The sequence below is a fragment of the Bubalus kerabau genome, chromosome 3 (assembly GCF_029407905.1).
Source record: "Bubalus kerabau isolate K-KA32 ecotype Philippines breed swamp buffalo chromosome 3, PCC_UOA_SB_1v2, whole genome shotgun sequence".
Classification (NCBI taxonomy): domain Eukaryota; kingdom Metazoa; phylum Chordata; class Mammalia; order Artiodactyla; family Bovidae; genus Bubalus; species Bubalus kerabau.
The window spans coordinates 76,764,232-76,780,737 of record NC_073626.1 but is presented as its reverse complement, the minus strand read 5'-3'; the positions used below and the strand labels follow the sequence as shown (position 1 = coordinate 76,780,737).

At 42.0% G+C, this 16,506-nt stretch overlaps 1 long non-coding RNA gene across 6 annotated transcripts in view; it reads left to right on the top strand.

Moving 5' to 3' along the window:
* The window catches only part of LOC129646282 (uncharacterized), a 131,562-nt gene that overhangs the window by 22,376 nt on the left and 92,680 nt on the right, over positions 1 to 16,506 (top strand). For 2 of the 6 annotated variants that reach the window (XR_008711826.1, XR_008711823.1), the window contains exon 2: positions 3,527 to 3,590. The exons of the other annotated variants lie outside the window; for them this stretch is intronic. This is a non-coding gene — a long non-coding RNA (uncharacterized LOC129646282). The remainder of the gene's footprint in view (positions 1 to 3,526; positions 3,591 to 16,506) is intronic. 6 annotated transcript variants of the gene reach the window in all.

The following is a 16,506-nucleotide window of genomic DNA, read 5'->3' as shown; positions in this document are numbered from 1 at the left end:
ACATTATTTGGCCCAAGCTCTTCGTATCAATGGGACAGGGCTGGCCAGAGCCACCCGGGGCTGGTTACAAAGCTAAAACTGGAACTCTAGTCCAAAATCCTAATCCATGCCCTTCTCTTTTGTAAAAAAGAAGAGCACTCAATATTGGTTTCCTCTGTCATTGAGAAGCAAAGTTGATCTTTAATGTCTTCCGTTTCTGTTATCAATATCCCATCCACACCAGGCACCTCTGCAACAGCCTGCTTTCAGGTGGTTGTCCTTTAACATCTAAAAAGGAGATAAGCTACTAAGAAAAATGTTAGCTTATAATACTTTTAACCCTTCAAGTTCTCGTTATAGGGACCTTTGCCTTTTAACTGGAAACTGTTAAGATTTTTCTGAATCCAAGAAAGTATATTTTATAATGAGAGAATTACAAGCAGTAGAGCAGTCTATCTGGGGCAGTATTCCTCTTGTAATTATACTCATCAATCTGCTTTGGCTGTGCTAGGGAGCTCAAGTCACTACTTACAGGACCTTAGGAAAGTTGCACAACCTCTGTGAGCCTCAGTGCTCTGCTCTGTCAAAAATCACATTAACAACATTTACCTTGGGGTAGTGAGAAGGATATGAATGTGTGAGGTAAAGTGCCTAAAATAGCAGCTTAATAAATGTTGCATCATTTTTTCTTCTCTCTCAGAGCCCCTGTGAAGGCAGTTTGTGAAGAGCTGTGCTGATTGCAATCCCATTTTCTAACCTAGTTCCAGTTGTACCTTTCGCCGCATGACATTTTATTTCTTATTTGCACAGGAGGAAATAGCAGTTTAGGGTTAGACAGATGGCCTGGTTTATGGCTTAATTTCACTGCCCCCAAGTGTGTGTTCCTGAGCCTCCACCGCTAGGGTGACCACCCGGCGGCCTACTTTGTCCAGCACTGAGGGGTTTCCAGGACAGGAACTGCCATGTTAAACCTGGGAGCATCTCAGGCAATCTGGGACAGACTGGCCACCCCACCTAGTACCGCTATGTTAAAGCTACAGCCCTCACGGCTTTTCTAGGATAAGTACCCCGGGCTCCCATACTTCTTTTCTCAGTGGGGAGGTGAGAATGGTGATTATTCTGTGCCTGTATAAGCAATGGGAGACTTGACTCCAACCAGCGGGGACCGGGAGAGTAAATCTCAAGCAAAATTGCTGACTGGACATTTTAATTCCATCCAGGTGCAAAAAAACTTATCTTAGATATTCTCCTTATAGAAATCATCATCATCATCATTATGTATGATTACACTTATATGAGGCGCTTGGAGTAATGAAATTCATAGATGGAAAGTAGAATAGTGATTTCTGAGGGCTAGGGAAAGGAGGGAGTTAGTATTTAATGGCTACAGAGTTTCAGCTGGGGAAGGTGACAGTTCAGGAGATGGACTCTGGTGATGGTTGTATAGCATTATGAAGGCTTTTAGTATCAGCAGACTGTGCACTTTAAATGGCTAAACTGGTAAATGTTATGTGTATTTTACCACAATGAAAAAAGATCGAATTGTTTGTATTTATCACAAAGCTTCAATTCTGGTGCTGCCTCCGCCAGTTCTAAGCAGTCATCTCTTTTTGACTACTGCAGGTGTGAATGCATTTTTCATCTTGTCGATGAGCAGATTTAGGTACAGAGGAGACCATTTGGGGCCACTGGAGTCACAGCTAGGAAAATAGCTTCTTCAGAGGCTTTTAAAGATGCTAAAGGGACTGAGGGATTTCTTATAAACACTTGGCCTCTTTATAAATGAGAGAGTAAACTCTCTGAGAATCAAAGGTCTGGGGTTTTTAGAACTCATTTTCAGATCTTTTCATTTCCGGATCAATTCCCTCTTCAGACAGGCCCTTCTTGGTCAGGCTGGATAAATGGGAGAGCGTGGCTGAGGGGAAGCTCTACTTTCCTAAGGGTTTCATGGTCAGTGACTCAGGTAACTCCATCTGTGCTCTTGTGCACCGAGGCTATACAGGTACTGCTCTAAGTGTTCACTTGAGAAACAGAAAGCAAACTGGAAGTGAACAGTTGCTGCAAATTCTCAGCAGTCGATATTTAAACAGTTCCCTTTCACACATCCTCCACCAGCACCCCGAGGTTAGACCAGCTGCTGATACCATTTGCTGACTTGAAAGACTTGTGTAAAAACCATTCCAATCATCAACAATAAAGATTAAGAGACATAAAATGTTGCCAGTGATGGCTTGGATTTTTCAGAAATACATTACTAAGAAATTGATGTCCTGAGTTTGATCAATAACAGCAATACATGCGAATGCTTCTGGACCCCCTTATTAAAACCACTAAATTAGGTCTTGGGAAACCAATTTGTTTCAAACCACTCAATGTTAGAAAAGTCTTCCCCAGCTTTGAGTAGGTCTCTGTCAAGCCTGCATGATGCTCCATGTGCCCAGCACTATCTCTATTCTGGACAGTGCCATCTTGGAGTAATAGATCACTGATGTCCCGGACGTGGGTGATGCATTGCTCCGATGTGTCAGAACAACAGCTGGCTGGGTTTCTCTGTGCTGGGCGCACAGCAACAGCTGATTGCTATGATGGATGACATGCGCGTGCAGCCTATCGCTGTAATACATCAAGACACAGCACCGATTTGAAGGTGAATTAGTCAAAAGATGGAGTTCCTACAAGTTCCGAACCCAAGAAAAGGAATCCTCTTTAATTATAAGATGAAAGACAAAGTAGTTGGCATGAGGTTTAGCAACTGTCAAAAGCAGGGCTATTTCTAAGATGTAATTCACATGAAGTGTGCAGCGAACCCAGATGAGGGTTGATCATTGCTCTGCTTTCTCGAGATGTGATTCACATCCTCTATCAGCACACCACCCCCGCTGGAGCAGCTGGACCAAAGTTGGGACATCTTTTTTCCATGTCCCTTTATAGAGACTTTCTAAAACCAGCCCCGCTATGAAAAATCAGATTCTGTCTGTCCAAAGGTCAAGTATTCTTTTCATCTCTTTCTCTGCCCTGTATCCTTTTGCTCCAAATCTACACAGGACAGAATGAAACTATAAAATGATAAGGTCTGTGTCACTCTACTTCACATGAGGTTGTTGAGCCCTTTGACATTCATTCACTCAGTTATTCATTCAATAAGTATCAATTGAGCATTGAACTTCTTAAGGTATCTCAACTGCAAATGATAATTTAAAAACTGCAGTGGTTAAAAAGTAAGGACATGTAGTAGTTCACATAATGAGATGTCCAGAAAAGACAGTTTCAGGACGGAATAATGCACTGGCTCAATGACACTGTTGAGGATCCAGGTTTTCTCCCATCTTTATGTTCTGCCATCTGATTTTTGTGTTTAGGCCTTTACCTTCATGGTTGCACAACGGCTGCTGCAGTTCCAGCCATCACATGTAGACATAATGACATTGATCCATGGAAGAGACAAGAGGACATTCTCTCACATTCTTAAGAGTGAGGAAAGCTTTTTCAGAAGCCCACATCAGACTTCCCTTCAAGCCTCAATGGCCATAATTATGTTCTTTTACAGAGTCGGACATGACTGACACGTCTTAGCAGCAGCAGCAGCAGCAACCATGTGCAAACCATCACTGGTAAGGAGAATGAGACTATCATAAATGGCAGGCTAGATAGAACTTGTCCTCACTGAAGGCCACAAATGGTTGGCAGAGGGTGAATAAAACTGAGGCTCTGAAACAAGGAAGAAGAGAGATGGGTGTGTGCTGGGAGGGCAATTTATGGTGATAGCTACAGGCTTCTAGCTCTGAAGGCCAGGGAAAGCTTTGCCTAATATCCTTGGTAGCCTCCAGAGGGCAGGTTGGGTAGATGGAGTGATGCTCCCCCCAGTTCCCCCTTCGGAAATAAAAACCTTATTCTACCAGTTTCTGGACAGCCCCAACCAACATCTCCCTTCAAAAGAAAATGCTCTTGCTCAAGGTCATGCTCTTTCCAGGCTCAGCCTATATCCAGTGATCAACCAACACAAGGATAGAAAACCATGATCCCCTGGTTTCATTGGAGCAACTCTGAAAGGTCATCCCAACTTCAGGGCTCCTGGTGACAAGGACTTTCTTGTGTCTGCATCCTAACTCAGTGTCTGCTGCCCAGTCCTCTTCCTCTATCCGCGTGTGTTGATACCAAGAACATGCTGCTTGCTAATGTCCATTTCAGACTCTGCTTTCTGGGAAACCTCTTCCTGACCTTAACTGTCTCTTTGGACTCTGTAACGTGGAACTGCCTAGAGACGTGGCTGGTTTTCCAAGCCAGACACTCAGTGATTTGGAACATCGCTAATAGGTAGCTGAGTCCTGGATCCACTGAAGATTCTAATCTGCTGAGAAGATTCTCTCCCACCTCCAGTAGTAATAATTTCTGATTGACTTTAGCTTCCTGGAGAGGTATAAGATGTGAGAGCTTATTTGACTTTAGGGATTGGTCAGAATTATAGTTGTGTTTCTGCTATTGTTATCAACAGAAGTGGATCCACAAAGAGGATACTGCCGACATGACACAGCTTGAACGTGCTCTGAGCCTTGCTGCTCAGGGCATAGTCCATGGGCTTATAGGATCCACACCACCAATATCACCGGGCAGATTGTCAGAAATGTAGAATCCAGGCCACAGCCACAGACACTCCGAATCAGAATCCGAATTTTCAAAAAGTGAATTACGTGCACTACTTTACCTGCAAGAGAAGATGAGAAGTACAATCTTTTCTTTCTAGGTGGCCGTGAGCCCATCAAAAATTAGAGGTTCTGTTGAGAAAGAAAGGGAAAAGTGATATTGGAGGGTAGAGAGCAGCCATACCTAGTATACGTGGACGTGACGTGAAGTTGCTCAGTCGTGTCCGACTCTTTGGGACCCCATGGACTGTAGCCTACCAGGCTCCTCTGTCCATGGGATTTTCCAGGCAACAGTACTGGAGTGGATTTCCATTTCCTTCTCCAAGGGATCTTCCCAACCCAGGGATAGAACTCGAGTCTCCCGCATCATAGACAGATGCTTTATCGTCTGAGCCACCAGGGAAGTCCATACCTAGTATACTTCACAATAATAAGATAGATAAAAAAAGGACCAAAGAGGGAAGAAAAGCACATTCTCCCCCATATTCCTCTTTTTAAATAACTCCTAGCCAATGCAATAGACATGAACTCGGGCAAACTCCAGAAGATGGTGAGGGACAGGGACAGGTGAGGAACTGGTGTGCTGCAGTTCACGGGGCTGCGAAGAGCTGAACATGACTTGGTGACCGAACAACAACGACTAGGACCCAAATCTGGATGACAAGCCTCCCTTTCATGTTGAGTCCAGATAAATTCTCAGTGGGATTCATTCCTTTTCGTATTTATTAGGTTGGTGAATAGAATGGTGGAAAACCCCTACTTTTCAAACACAACGTTTACATCAAAGTAAGATTATTTCTAAACAGTAAGAGTGAAAAATTCCCCGGGTACAGGACAAGATGCTGTACAAACTGAACTGGTGGTCACTGAGGATGGTTGAGGGCTTCCCAGGTTGTGCTAGTGGTAAAGAACCTGCCTGCCAATGCAGGAGATGTTAGAGACTCGGGTTCGATGCCTGGGTCAGGATGATCCCCTGGAGGAGGGCATGGCAACCCACTCCAGTAGTCTTGCCTGGAGAATCCCATGGACAGAGGAGCCTGGCAGGCTACAGTCCTTGGGGTCGCACAGAGTTGGACATGACTGAAGTGACTTAGCACTCATGCAGGAGGTTGGTTGAGAATTGTAATGCAACTACTACCTCTTCCTCTTTTAATTGCTCTCAGGAGAGGAAAATGGAAATGAATGCTCATTCAAGATCACACGTAGCAATGAGCATGTTGCAAGACCAATAGGTGCTATTGATTTGTGGTCCATATAAAAACTAACAGTCCTGATGAAAGACTGTCTAGGCAGTAGCCATTTGGGGGCCCTGACACTTGCCCACAAGCGAGGGCGGCAGGATGAACACAGACGTTCTAAAACAGATATTGACAGTTGGCTTTGAGACAGATGTCACTTGCATTGCTGTGCACAACGGGAAGGATGATACAACACGACATGATTAATAACCAGTGGGGTCTGAATCACTAGGGGCCCTTACACACACTTCATAAAGACGAACAAAAGCTCCCCCTGTAAGTAATGCAGATTTAGCTGTGAATGTGAGTTGGTGTGTCCTTAGCCACGGCAACACATTGCTTTTTTGTTGCTGGAGATTTTACTGGGGAGATGAAGCAGTGGGACAAACAAAAGAGATACAGAATGAGGCAGATGAATATTAGAGTTTTTATGTTTGGTTCATAAAGACACAGCACATATGGGTCAAGCAAAGTAAGGATAAAGATGTGGGGTTATTGGCAGGGAGGGAGAGGAGATGGCAGTTATTGAAGCTACTTCAGCCTCTCTTTAAGGGCATCATTATGAATACTAAATGAATTTCTATATGACACACATGGTTTTCCCCTCTTCTCATCAGTTTATATTTTATAATTCAGGGGGCTCATAAAGGATAAATACTGTTCCAAGGTAAAAAAAAAATTGTGGAAACAGCTGAAAAAACTGTAGGTCATTTGATGAATTTCTGGGGGAATAATATAAATGAGTTGCCCTGGAACCTTTAATCATACCTTGTGTTTATTTCTCATCAATGACCAGCATCTTGCCCTAAGAGTGAGGCCTACTTATGTGACTGTTTTGGGATCTAGTCTCAGCCCTTCCTATTTTTCCAAGGTCCAAGGCACTTAAACATTTAACAAAAACAGAAAGATGCTTGGAAGATGGAGATGGGCATGCTACTCTGGCTTCTGCAGAAGAGAGGTGGATAAAATTGACGGAAGTGGTCCCAAAGCTTCTGCATCTCTCTTTATCTCTTTCCCTCCACCCACAGGTAAAGGGCACTGCCATGTGCCAGACACTCGGGAGATGGAGTCGAGTAAGCTATCGTTCAGGTCCTCGATGTGCTCAGTCAGGTAGAGAAGACAGACGTATAAATGTACAAATTATAATATACTGAGCGATGGGCTTAAGGAACCACGTACAGAATGTTCTGAATGCGCAGAGGATGGACAGAATGAGGGAACTAACTGTCCGTGGGAGTGCCTTTGGCAGAATTTTAAAGTCCAAGTAGGAATTTTCTGGATAACTAAGGAGTGAGAAGCCCTTTTTCTGGCAAAAGGAACAGCAAGAGAAAAGGTTTAAAGGTTTGAAATAGCAAAATATATTTAGGAGCAACAAATGGGTCAGTGCGAACCCAGGCAGGACATGAATGGAAGTTGAAAATGAGACTGGAAAGACACCTTGGTGCTCTTCTAAGGAGTCTGGGGTTTTTTGTTGTTGTTGTTGTTTTGTTTTTTAAACCTTTTTTATTTTTGGCTGCACTGCGTGTCTTGTAGGATCTTAGTTCCCAACCAAGAATCAAACCCATGCCCCACTGCAGTGGAAGCATGGAGTCCTAACCACTGGACTGCCAGGGAGCCCTCTTGATTTTTAATCTTATAGGTGCCAGGATTTGGGTGGAGGGAGAAGGTCAGGCTGACAGGGTCAGTGACTAGAGGAGGCTGTCACTGGCTTCCCTTCTCCTTCCATTGGGGAGCTGAGCAAACTACAGCTGCACGATCTTGATGATAGAGAGGTGTGAGAGTGGTCAACAGTTTGGAGTTCTAGAGAGAGAAGTCCAAACTAGGAACTGGTAGGTGGCCACTGGCCTGGTGACTCAGAGGGCAGTTGCTGTGTACATCATTCAGGGTCCAGTAGAAAGTGGAATGCATTCCAGAAGTTTCAGGTGAAGAGATTTATATGAAGGGACCTTCTCAGGGGTGCAGGCAAACATGGGATATTGAGGCCTCAGAGGCTAGTCACCACAGGAACTACTTCTTGAGCTGAGGAGGCGAAAGGAGGAAGCCATGAATAGAGCCCAGTGAGGGCTGAGGCCTCCTGGAGAGGCTGCAGTCATGGATGGACATAATTATGGCGGGAGACATGATCCAGAGATTTGACACCTAGGATGGGAGTTGCGGGGGCGGGGGGCAAATCCACTTCTCTTTTCTCCAGGCCTTTGACCCCTGCTGTTATCTCAACTGACATCACCCAACCAGAGCCATTTGATAAGAAAGTCCAGTTGATGGAGTTTATAGAGTTCTCCTCCCAGAGCCCAGAGAAGGGCAAAGAAGGATGAGGAAAGAGCTGCAGAAGAACTGGTAGAGAATAATCAGTTTGTGGTATATCTATCTGCTCTTTCCCCCAAGGGGGAAACCTCAGGGATGAGAAACTGAATCTAATAGTCATCATAGTCCTTTTCTTTCGTTGTCAATTAATCTCATATAACATCTGGTTTACATCTTTTTGTTTGATCGACGTCTTTGAGAACCTGGTGAAAACAACAGGCCCTCTTACCATTAAAAAAAAAAATCACATCTGGATGAAATTTGCATTCAATGTATATACCCTCTGCTGCTGCTGCTGCTGCTGCTAAGTCGCTTCAGTCGTGTCCGACTCTGTGCGACCCCAGAGACAGCAGCCCACCAGGCTTCCCCATCCGTGGGATTCTCCAGGCAAGAACACTGGAGTGGGTTGCCATTTCGTTCTCCAATGTATGAAAGTGAAAAGTGAAAGTGAAGTCGCTCAGTCGTGTCCAACTTTTAGCGACCCCATGGACTGCAGCCTACCAGGTTCCTCCATCCATGGGATTTTCCAGGCAAGACTACTGGAGTGGGGTGCCATTGCCTTCTCCAGATACACCCTCTAGAGCCTTATTACTCAAAGGCTGATCTGTAGACCAGGAGAATCAGCCTCACCTGGGACCTTGGAATGCAGGCTCTTGGGCCCTATTCCAAGCCTCCTGAGTCTGAATCTATATTTTAACAAAATTCCCAGGTGATTTATATGCACATTTCTAGAAAAGCACAGCTCTAGAAATCCACGGAACCCAGCTTCATCATTACAAGTTGTGTAGATATGGATATGTTGGTTAGGATGTAGGTTCAACTGCAAATAAAAGAAAACCCAATCAAACAGCAGCTTAAACAATAGAGAGGTTTTTTTTTTTTGGTCACGTCACATGAAATCTAGAGATGTATCAGTGAAGGACTGGTGTCATCATCGCCTCACTCTGCATCTGTATTTCTGCCCAGTCTCCTTAGCATGTGGCTTTGTCCTTGTGACTGTCACGTGGGTCCTAGAACTCCAGACATCATCTGTGCATTCTAAGCAAAGGGCAAAACGGTGAATGAAGTAGGCAAACCAGTGAGCCCTTGTCAAGATCATTTCCAGAGCTACCTCCAGAAACTTCCACTGGCGGTAATTCAATATAGCTGACACTGGCTGCAAGAGAGTCTGCAAGAGTGAGTTTGTTTTTAACCCTCAAATAAAATGGAGGTTATGTTAGCCAGAAAGAAGGAGAAAACAGATATTTAGGAGGCAACTGTCTAATCTGTTCATTGTACATAATAATTATTATGTTATGAAAATTATTAGTTATTAGTTCTGAAAATCTCTCATTCCATCTCTCATCACTGATGAGAACCTGTTACCTGTATTCTGAGCTTTGGAATCTCCTTTTGTAGGATAATGTGAATTCAGAACTTCTTAGCAGAGGGCCAAATAGAATTATAGAACTAAAAAGTGGGAGATAAAATTTTTAAATGATTAATTTGGGTTTCAGTTACTCATGATTGGTAGTAATTTCTTTAAATACCAGAACTGAAATATACTTTTGACCCATTAAGAAATAATTGCCTAAATATAACTAAGAAGACAAAGAACACCTTAATTTCTTAAAGAAAGTGTATTCATTTGTGTGGATATTTGTATGCTGTTCTGGAAAGAAGGGTTACAACTTTCAGTACACCCATTCTAAGTTAAAAACCACTGATTTGGAATTCTTATTTACAAGCAAATGACATCCTAATTCTGTGTCTGTGTAACTGAGTTGTTAATGCCAATACTCTCAGAGATATCCTGGCCCATTCAGGTGCGTTCGTACACATGAAAGGAACAAAACTCTGATTTTAAAACTTCTGCATTTAATTTCTTCACTAATTTGGACAGACTTTTCCCACTTCATCTAAATTAGTGATTTTTACTGGACTCAAGTAACCAGCTTTCCTAGGCTTTAGAATTGGCTGCCCTAGTAACAGAGGTATATATTATCCTAAATATCACCCAGCTAAAGAGAACTGAATTCTAAGGAGACATGAAACTTGGCTTAATGTTCTGGGTTCTAAAATTAAAAATTGCTGCTGAACGCTCTCAAAATACCTGTAGTCTTATACGCGTCTCCGTTCAGGGACATTTGAGTATAGTAAGGTCACAAATGGAAGGTCTTTTTTCTCATGGAGTCAGAGCTCTCAGCAGGACACAAGGGAATTGTTGAGCATGAAACCTTAAGCTTAGGTTAAGACACTGTCAGAATGGAACTCTGCATCCAGGATTTAGAACCAGCTACAGACCATCAGGTCTTGGAGCTACAAGGACCAGCCATTACAATCATCTGAGACTTTGGGCAATAGGTGTGTTCTAAGATACATGTGGATTGTTGTCTTTTTGTGGTTTATGTTGCCGTCTCCTCTGACCAGAAATCTGGAGAAATACTTGATTGAGTGACAGCACTTTGGTTGGTAGGCTCTGTCCATTCATTCAGCCAACTCAGCACCAACTATATTATTTTCTGTCTGCTTGAGCCTGGTAGGAGGAGGAGAAGATGCCACAAGTAAGAAGTGGTATCTTACTCTCCTACCTTCAAGAGATGCATGTATATGTAACTGGTCATAATAGGCATACACCAAATGCTAAAGAGTTTGCAGATCTAAAGTGTTTCCACACTCCCATGCAAACCTGCTATGATGTTGAATACATAAAATACAAAGCTATGAGATTTTGATTTAGCTTTCTAGGTTATGAATATGTTGGAAAGAAATAGTCAATATCTAACCCTCATTAGTGACAGCTAGTTTTAAAGAATCTGTACCAAATTTTACCAAGGTATCTTTTCAAATCTAAGTAAGTTGTTGGCATCCTCGTTAAATTTACAGGATCAGTGCTTATTTCAACTGTGTTTGGACAACTGGATTACAATTTTTGAGAATTATACCTTTTGCTTCCATAAAAGCCATTTCTTGTATTGACTTAAACCCATTTCCACAAGTCAGTCCATGCTCCTTGGGATTATCAATGCTCACATGATGTAACATTTTTCCCCATGGTTTTGGGAAGAGCCCTTCTAACAACAGGGGCTGCCAAGTGACATGCTGTGCAGACTCAGGCTCGATTCGTCCTGTTTCCAAGGCGTCTGTGGTGTTATTGGCATGTTAATTATTACAGCAAATGATAAAATGTGCAAAATGGTACCCCCCTTCTTAATGACATAAATAAATGAAGCAATTAATTTTACACAATAAAAACAAGCAATACAATAACTTACAAATTTGGAGTTTCTTCATTATTACATCAAATTGCAAAATGGAAACATGTAATTTCAAAAGGCTCATAAGTAAAAATGGAAACACAGCTGATGCTGCGTCAGCTTGTGGGCTGCAAAATAATGTGGAGTTTGCAGAGTGTGGAGCAGTCAACATCTTTTGGATATGTCAGGCCACATATGATTCAGAAACTACATAAATCTTTCTAGAACTGAGCCATCCCAGTGATCCAAGCTATTTGTGCACTCTAATAAAAACACAAAGCCAAAAAAATCTTTTTTTTTTTTTTTTTCTCTCCCTTGTTTTCCCTTATATTATTAGTTTGGAATTCCAGCAGCTACTTTATTCAGGACCCTCGTCTCCATTTATCAGCAGTTGCAGAAGCTAGAAGCCTATGATTGATCTTATAACTTATAACTTCAATATCTAGAGAGAGATAAGTAGAGAAGCAAATTTCCCGGAAGGGCTGACAACAGTTTTGAAAATGAAATGTGTACACACCAAGGCTGACATCCTCTATTGCCCACCATCTTTGAAACCGTCCGTTTCAGGGCTGACATTTGGTTCTGAGTGTTTGTTTTGGTGAACAAGAAAGTAGCACGTATTTTCTTTGACATCTTGTGCAATTTTGCAAGTATTCAGGGCACACTCCCTACTTTGCATGGGGAACGTATTCGCACAGTTGTCAGAATGACGGACAGTGGCGCGAGCGGCGGGATGGAGCACTGATCTTTGCTTGTTATTACATACAATAGCCTGGTAGGAATCGTGATGTGTTGGTGAGACAAACTGTGTCCCATTCTGGAACATATTAAGTTTGTCTCCAGGACACACATGACGTCGCTAGGGTGTCGAACCTCATTCATAATAGATGCTAATCGTTTCAGGGCTGACTGATGACAGCAGTTCCTGCCCTTCACGGAATTAGAGCTGGATTTTATCAAAGGACTCAAACTGCCTGCTAATTAGACTAATTCCCTTCATCATGAATTATTTATTTCCATTGGTAACCGATCACTGTGACATTAATGGGTTCTGCTCAACTTGGTTTCATACTAATACACACTAGGAGTTAAATGTTTAAAAATTCCCGACACCTCACTCCAGATCAAGTGTATCTTTGGCTAATATTTGACAGACTTGATGAGGTCTCAATGGTTATGTTTTAGTTACAAACAGAATGGGACAAGGTTCCATATTTGATTCAGACGGGAAAACAAATCCACTTCTTTCTCTGCTCAGGGGTCTCCTGACTTAGCTGGAATGGGTTCTCTCATTCGAGGACATGCTGTCTGTGCTGTGTAGTATTTTATCAAGGTCAGACTATCACGTGAAAGTGCTGGTGACCCTCTTTAGGGTAATAGTGTTTCAAAGCTGGAATACTAAACTGGACAAAACGTCAGCTAGTAAAGTTGAAGTGATGCTTGAATTGTTGATAATCTGCTAATAAAAATCAGAGTGCAATGTCTTATTTGCATGAATGCATGCTAAATTGTCTCAGTCATTTCCAACTCTTTGTGACCCCATGGACTGTAGCCCGCCAGGCTCCTCTGTCCATGGGATTCTCTAGGCAAGAATACTGGAGTGGGTTGCCATGTTCTCCTCCACAGGATCTTCCCGACCCAGGGATCAAACCTGTGTTTCTTACATCTCCTGCTTTGCCAGGCCGGTTCTTTACCACTAGCATCATTTAGGTAGCCCTTAATGTCTTGTTTACCCATTGGTAAAATGCAGAATGTGCTTTAAAAAAAAATAGTTTATAGATTGAATCTAATGGTGCGCTTGTCTGAGGCTGTATAGGTCGGTGCGTCTCAAAGTACAATCCAGGCACTTTTTGTATCCTGGAGCTGTTTGTGAAAATGCAGATTCCTGGGCCACATACAAGTCCTGTTAATCTCTGAGAAAGGGATCCCAGAATGTCCATTGTCAAAAAGCACCTCATGTGATCCTTGAGCAGCAGGAGGATCACTGACATCAATTATGATGAAAAACCCTATAAACATTAATAATCAATTATTTTATCAGAAATACTGAAGTATCTCATCAAACAGGAATAGGACACTGGCTGACAAGGTTAGAATTGGTGTCAGGAATTGGCTTCTGCCGTGGTGTCATCAACACACATAAACTGAACATCAGTTCTACTGGCTGATAAGGCAGGTCGTCAATTAGGTCTGCCAATGATAGAAGTGAATGCCAGGCATCACGCCTTCCCTCAGAGGACATGCGTGAATCAGGTGTCAAAATAGAGGCATAAGCAGTCGTGGTTTGGCAGTGCAGTGGGCATCAGGTGGGAAGGCTTGCTGTATGCACACTCTGAGGCACGAGGCATGCATTGGTGCTAGGCAGTTTCGCTATCAATTATTGCATTTTGGATTCTCATTAGTTATCTATTTATACATAGTATCAATAGTGTATAATATCAGGGAACTCTACTCAGTACTCTGTGGTGACCTAAATGGAAAAGAAATACAAAAAAGAGGGGATATATATATATATATATGTATATGAATAGCTGACTCAATTTGCTGTATAGTACAAACTAACAAGACATTGCAAAACAACTATACTCCAATAAAAATCAATTTTAAAAGTATTTCACTTTGGAAACTGGTAAAAGAAAAAGTAAAAAGAAGACAGCATAGTGAGTGGCAGCTAGAGATGAGGGACAGATGCGGAACAAAGGCATTGCCAAGTCCATGTGCAGTGAGGCAAAACCACAAGCAACGGGTTCTGTTAGAAGCAGCCGCAGCTCCAAACCGAAGGTGGGTTTCACATGAGTCCAGAGATGAGTGCTCTCAAATCACGTGTACCTGTGTGAGCAGAAAACAATGTCTTCAGCAGAATTAGGGTTAAACGTAAGGAGCCATCCATTGTGCATACATTAACTCCCAGTAAATTCTATTATACTTTTAATTCGAAGCATAAATAATCTGTTCTTTCAGATTTTCTAACAAAAGTGGTACTGTTGCATAATATGAGCATTTTAATGCTCAAAGACATGAGATCAATGTAACTGAGAAAACCAGGTTGTATGGCATTGGATTTTAAGCTATGCAGTACACTCTATCATTGTCAGGAATTCATACATTAAATGGATACTTGTGAAGTACCTGCTGGGTTCTAGGTACTTATATCTGATAAAACTAGTCTTACAGACATATACATGGTGAGATTATCGGTTATGGGGTTTATAGATGTTTTCTGAACTATTTATACATGCAAGTAGGTTATTCTACCTATAACTACAGATAGTATTTTTTTTGGCTGCACCACACGACTTCTGGAATCATATTTCTGTGAAGAGAAGTTGAACCCCGCCCTGGCAGTGAAAGCTCAAGTCCTAACCACTGGACTGCCAGGGAAATCCCAGTATTTTTTACTTAAGAAAAAGTTGGGAAAAGTAAGGCTACCAGTGAAATGGAGAAATGTTTTTTATTTTGTTTTGTTTTCTTATGGAAATACTTAGATGACTTCAGCTTTATATTTCTCTCTCTCTACCCTGCCCCCCATGATAATTCACCTACATCTACATGAGCCTTGAATTTTATTCCACTGTCTTACATCTTTCCTGTGCCAGCACTTTTTCCTTTATTTCATGAATCTGCACTTGTTCGCTTACTGAATTGTTTCCTCTTTCCTCTGCTTTCCTTTCATTTCCTCTTAAAGTCACATTGCAGCTGGAATGACTTAAACTTGAGAAGTTCATCTATGTGTTAATATTTGGTAATTTGAACAAACCCTACCCTCTAAACTTCTACAAAATGTAGTATCAATTAATAAATCCCAGAAAGGAAGATTTTCTTCAAAAGAAAAAGAAAGACATCAGAGGTTCTGGTGAGGGATGACAAAGTATTTCGTGTGATGCTGGCTTGATTGTGTTGTATTGGTTCTCACATAACTGGAGATGGGCTACTGAGACTTCTTAAAAATATTTTATCATGGACAAATGACATGCTTAATAAATATTTATTACATTGAACCAAAGCTTCCAATGGCTTCATCAAATCATATTTCAGTCTCTCCTTGTACATCTTGGAAATTTTGTCAGACTTTCAAAGAACTCTTTTATTGCCTTTGAATTGTATTTTCTTGCTTAAAAAAAATTATTGTTAATGCAATATTGAAAATAGTGGCCAAAGGAAGGCAGAGGGACAGGGTCTGAGGTATGAAAGAGAAGTCGGTGCCTTGGGGTGCCATGAAGAATTTAGAGCCCTGGAGCTGGAGGTACAAACTGTGATGCATATGACCCAGTCTTCCACCCTCCACCCCCAGGGAGGTAATGTGACCTACAAGTTGGTGAGTCCAGGGACACTTGGGCCATACATGCAAGTACCTGTGAGGATTCTGTCACATATTTGTGGAGACAAACCCCTAAAAGTTACAAACATGTTGCCAGTCAAGTAATTGGAGGTTTAATGCATTGAATAAGAAATGGATTAATTGTATTAATTTGAAACTTAAATATTGGGAGGAATTTTGCAGTGTCATTTCTTCTGGTATCTAAATTTTCCAATCAACGTGGGATACTTAACAATAAGTATTAACAAAGCATAATTCAAAAATTTAAATAATCATAAATCCAAAGAATAGACCAAACCAAACTCACTAAAAGATGAGCCATTTGAAGAAAAATAACCATATTATATTCAGTTCAATTCAGTTCAGTTCAGTCGCTCAGTCGTGTCCAACTCCTTGTGACCCCATGAATCCTAGCACGCCAGGCCTCTCTGTCCATCACCAACTCCCGGAGTTCACTCAAACTCATGTCCATCGAGTCAGTGATACCATCCAGCCATCTCATCCTCTGTCATCCCCTTCTCCTCCTGCTCCCAATCTCTCCCAGCATCAGAGTCTTTTCCAATGAGTCAACTCTTCGCATGAGGTGGCCAAAGTATTGGAGTCTCAGCTTTAGCATCAGTCCTTCCAAAGAACACCCAAGACTGATCTCCTTTAGAATGGACTGGTTGGATCTCCTTGCAGTCCAAGGGACTCTCAAGAGTCTTCTCCAACACCACAGTTCAAAAGCATCAATTCTTCGGTGTTCAGCTTTCTTCACAGTCCAACTCTCACATTCATACATGACTACTGAA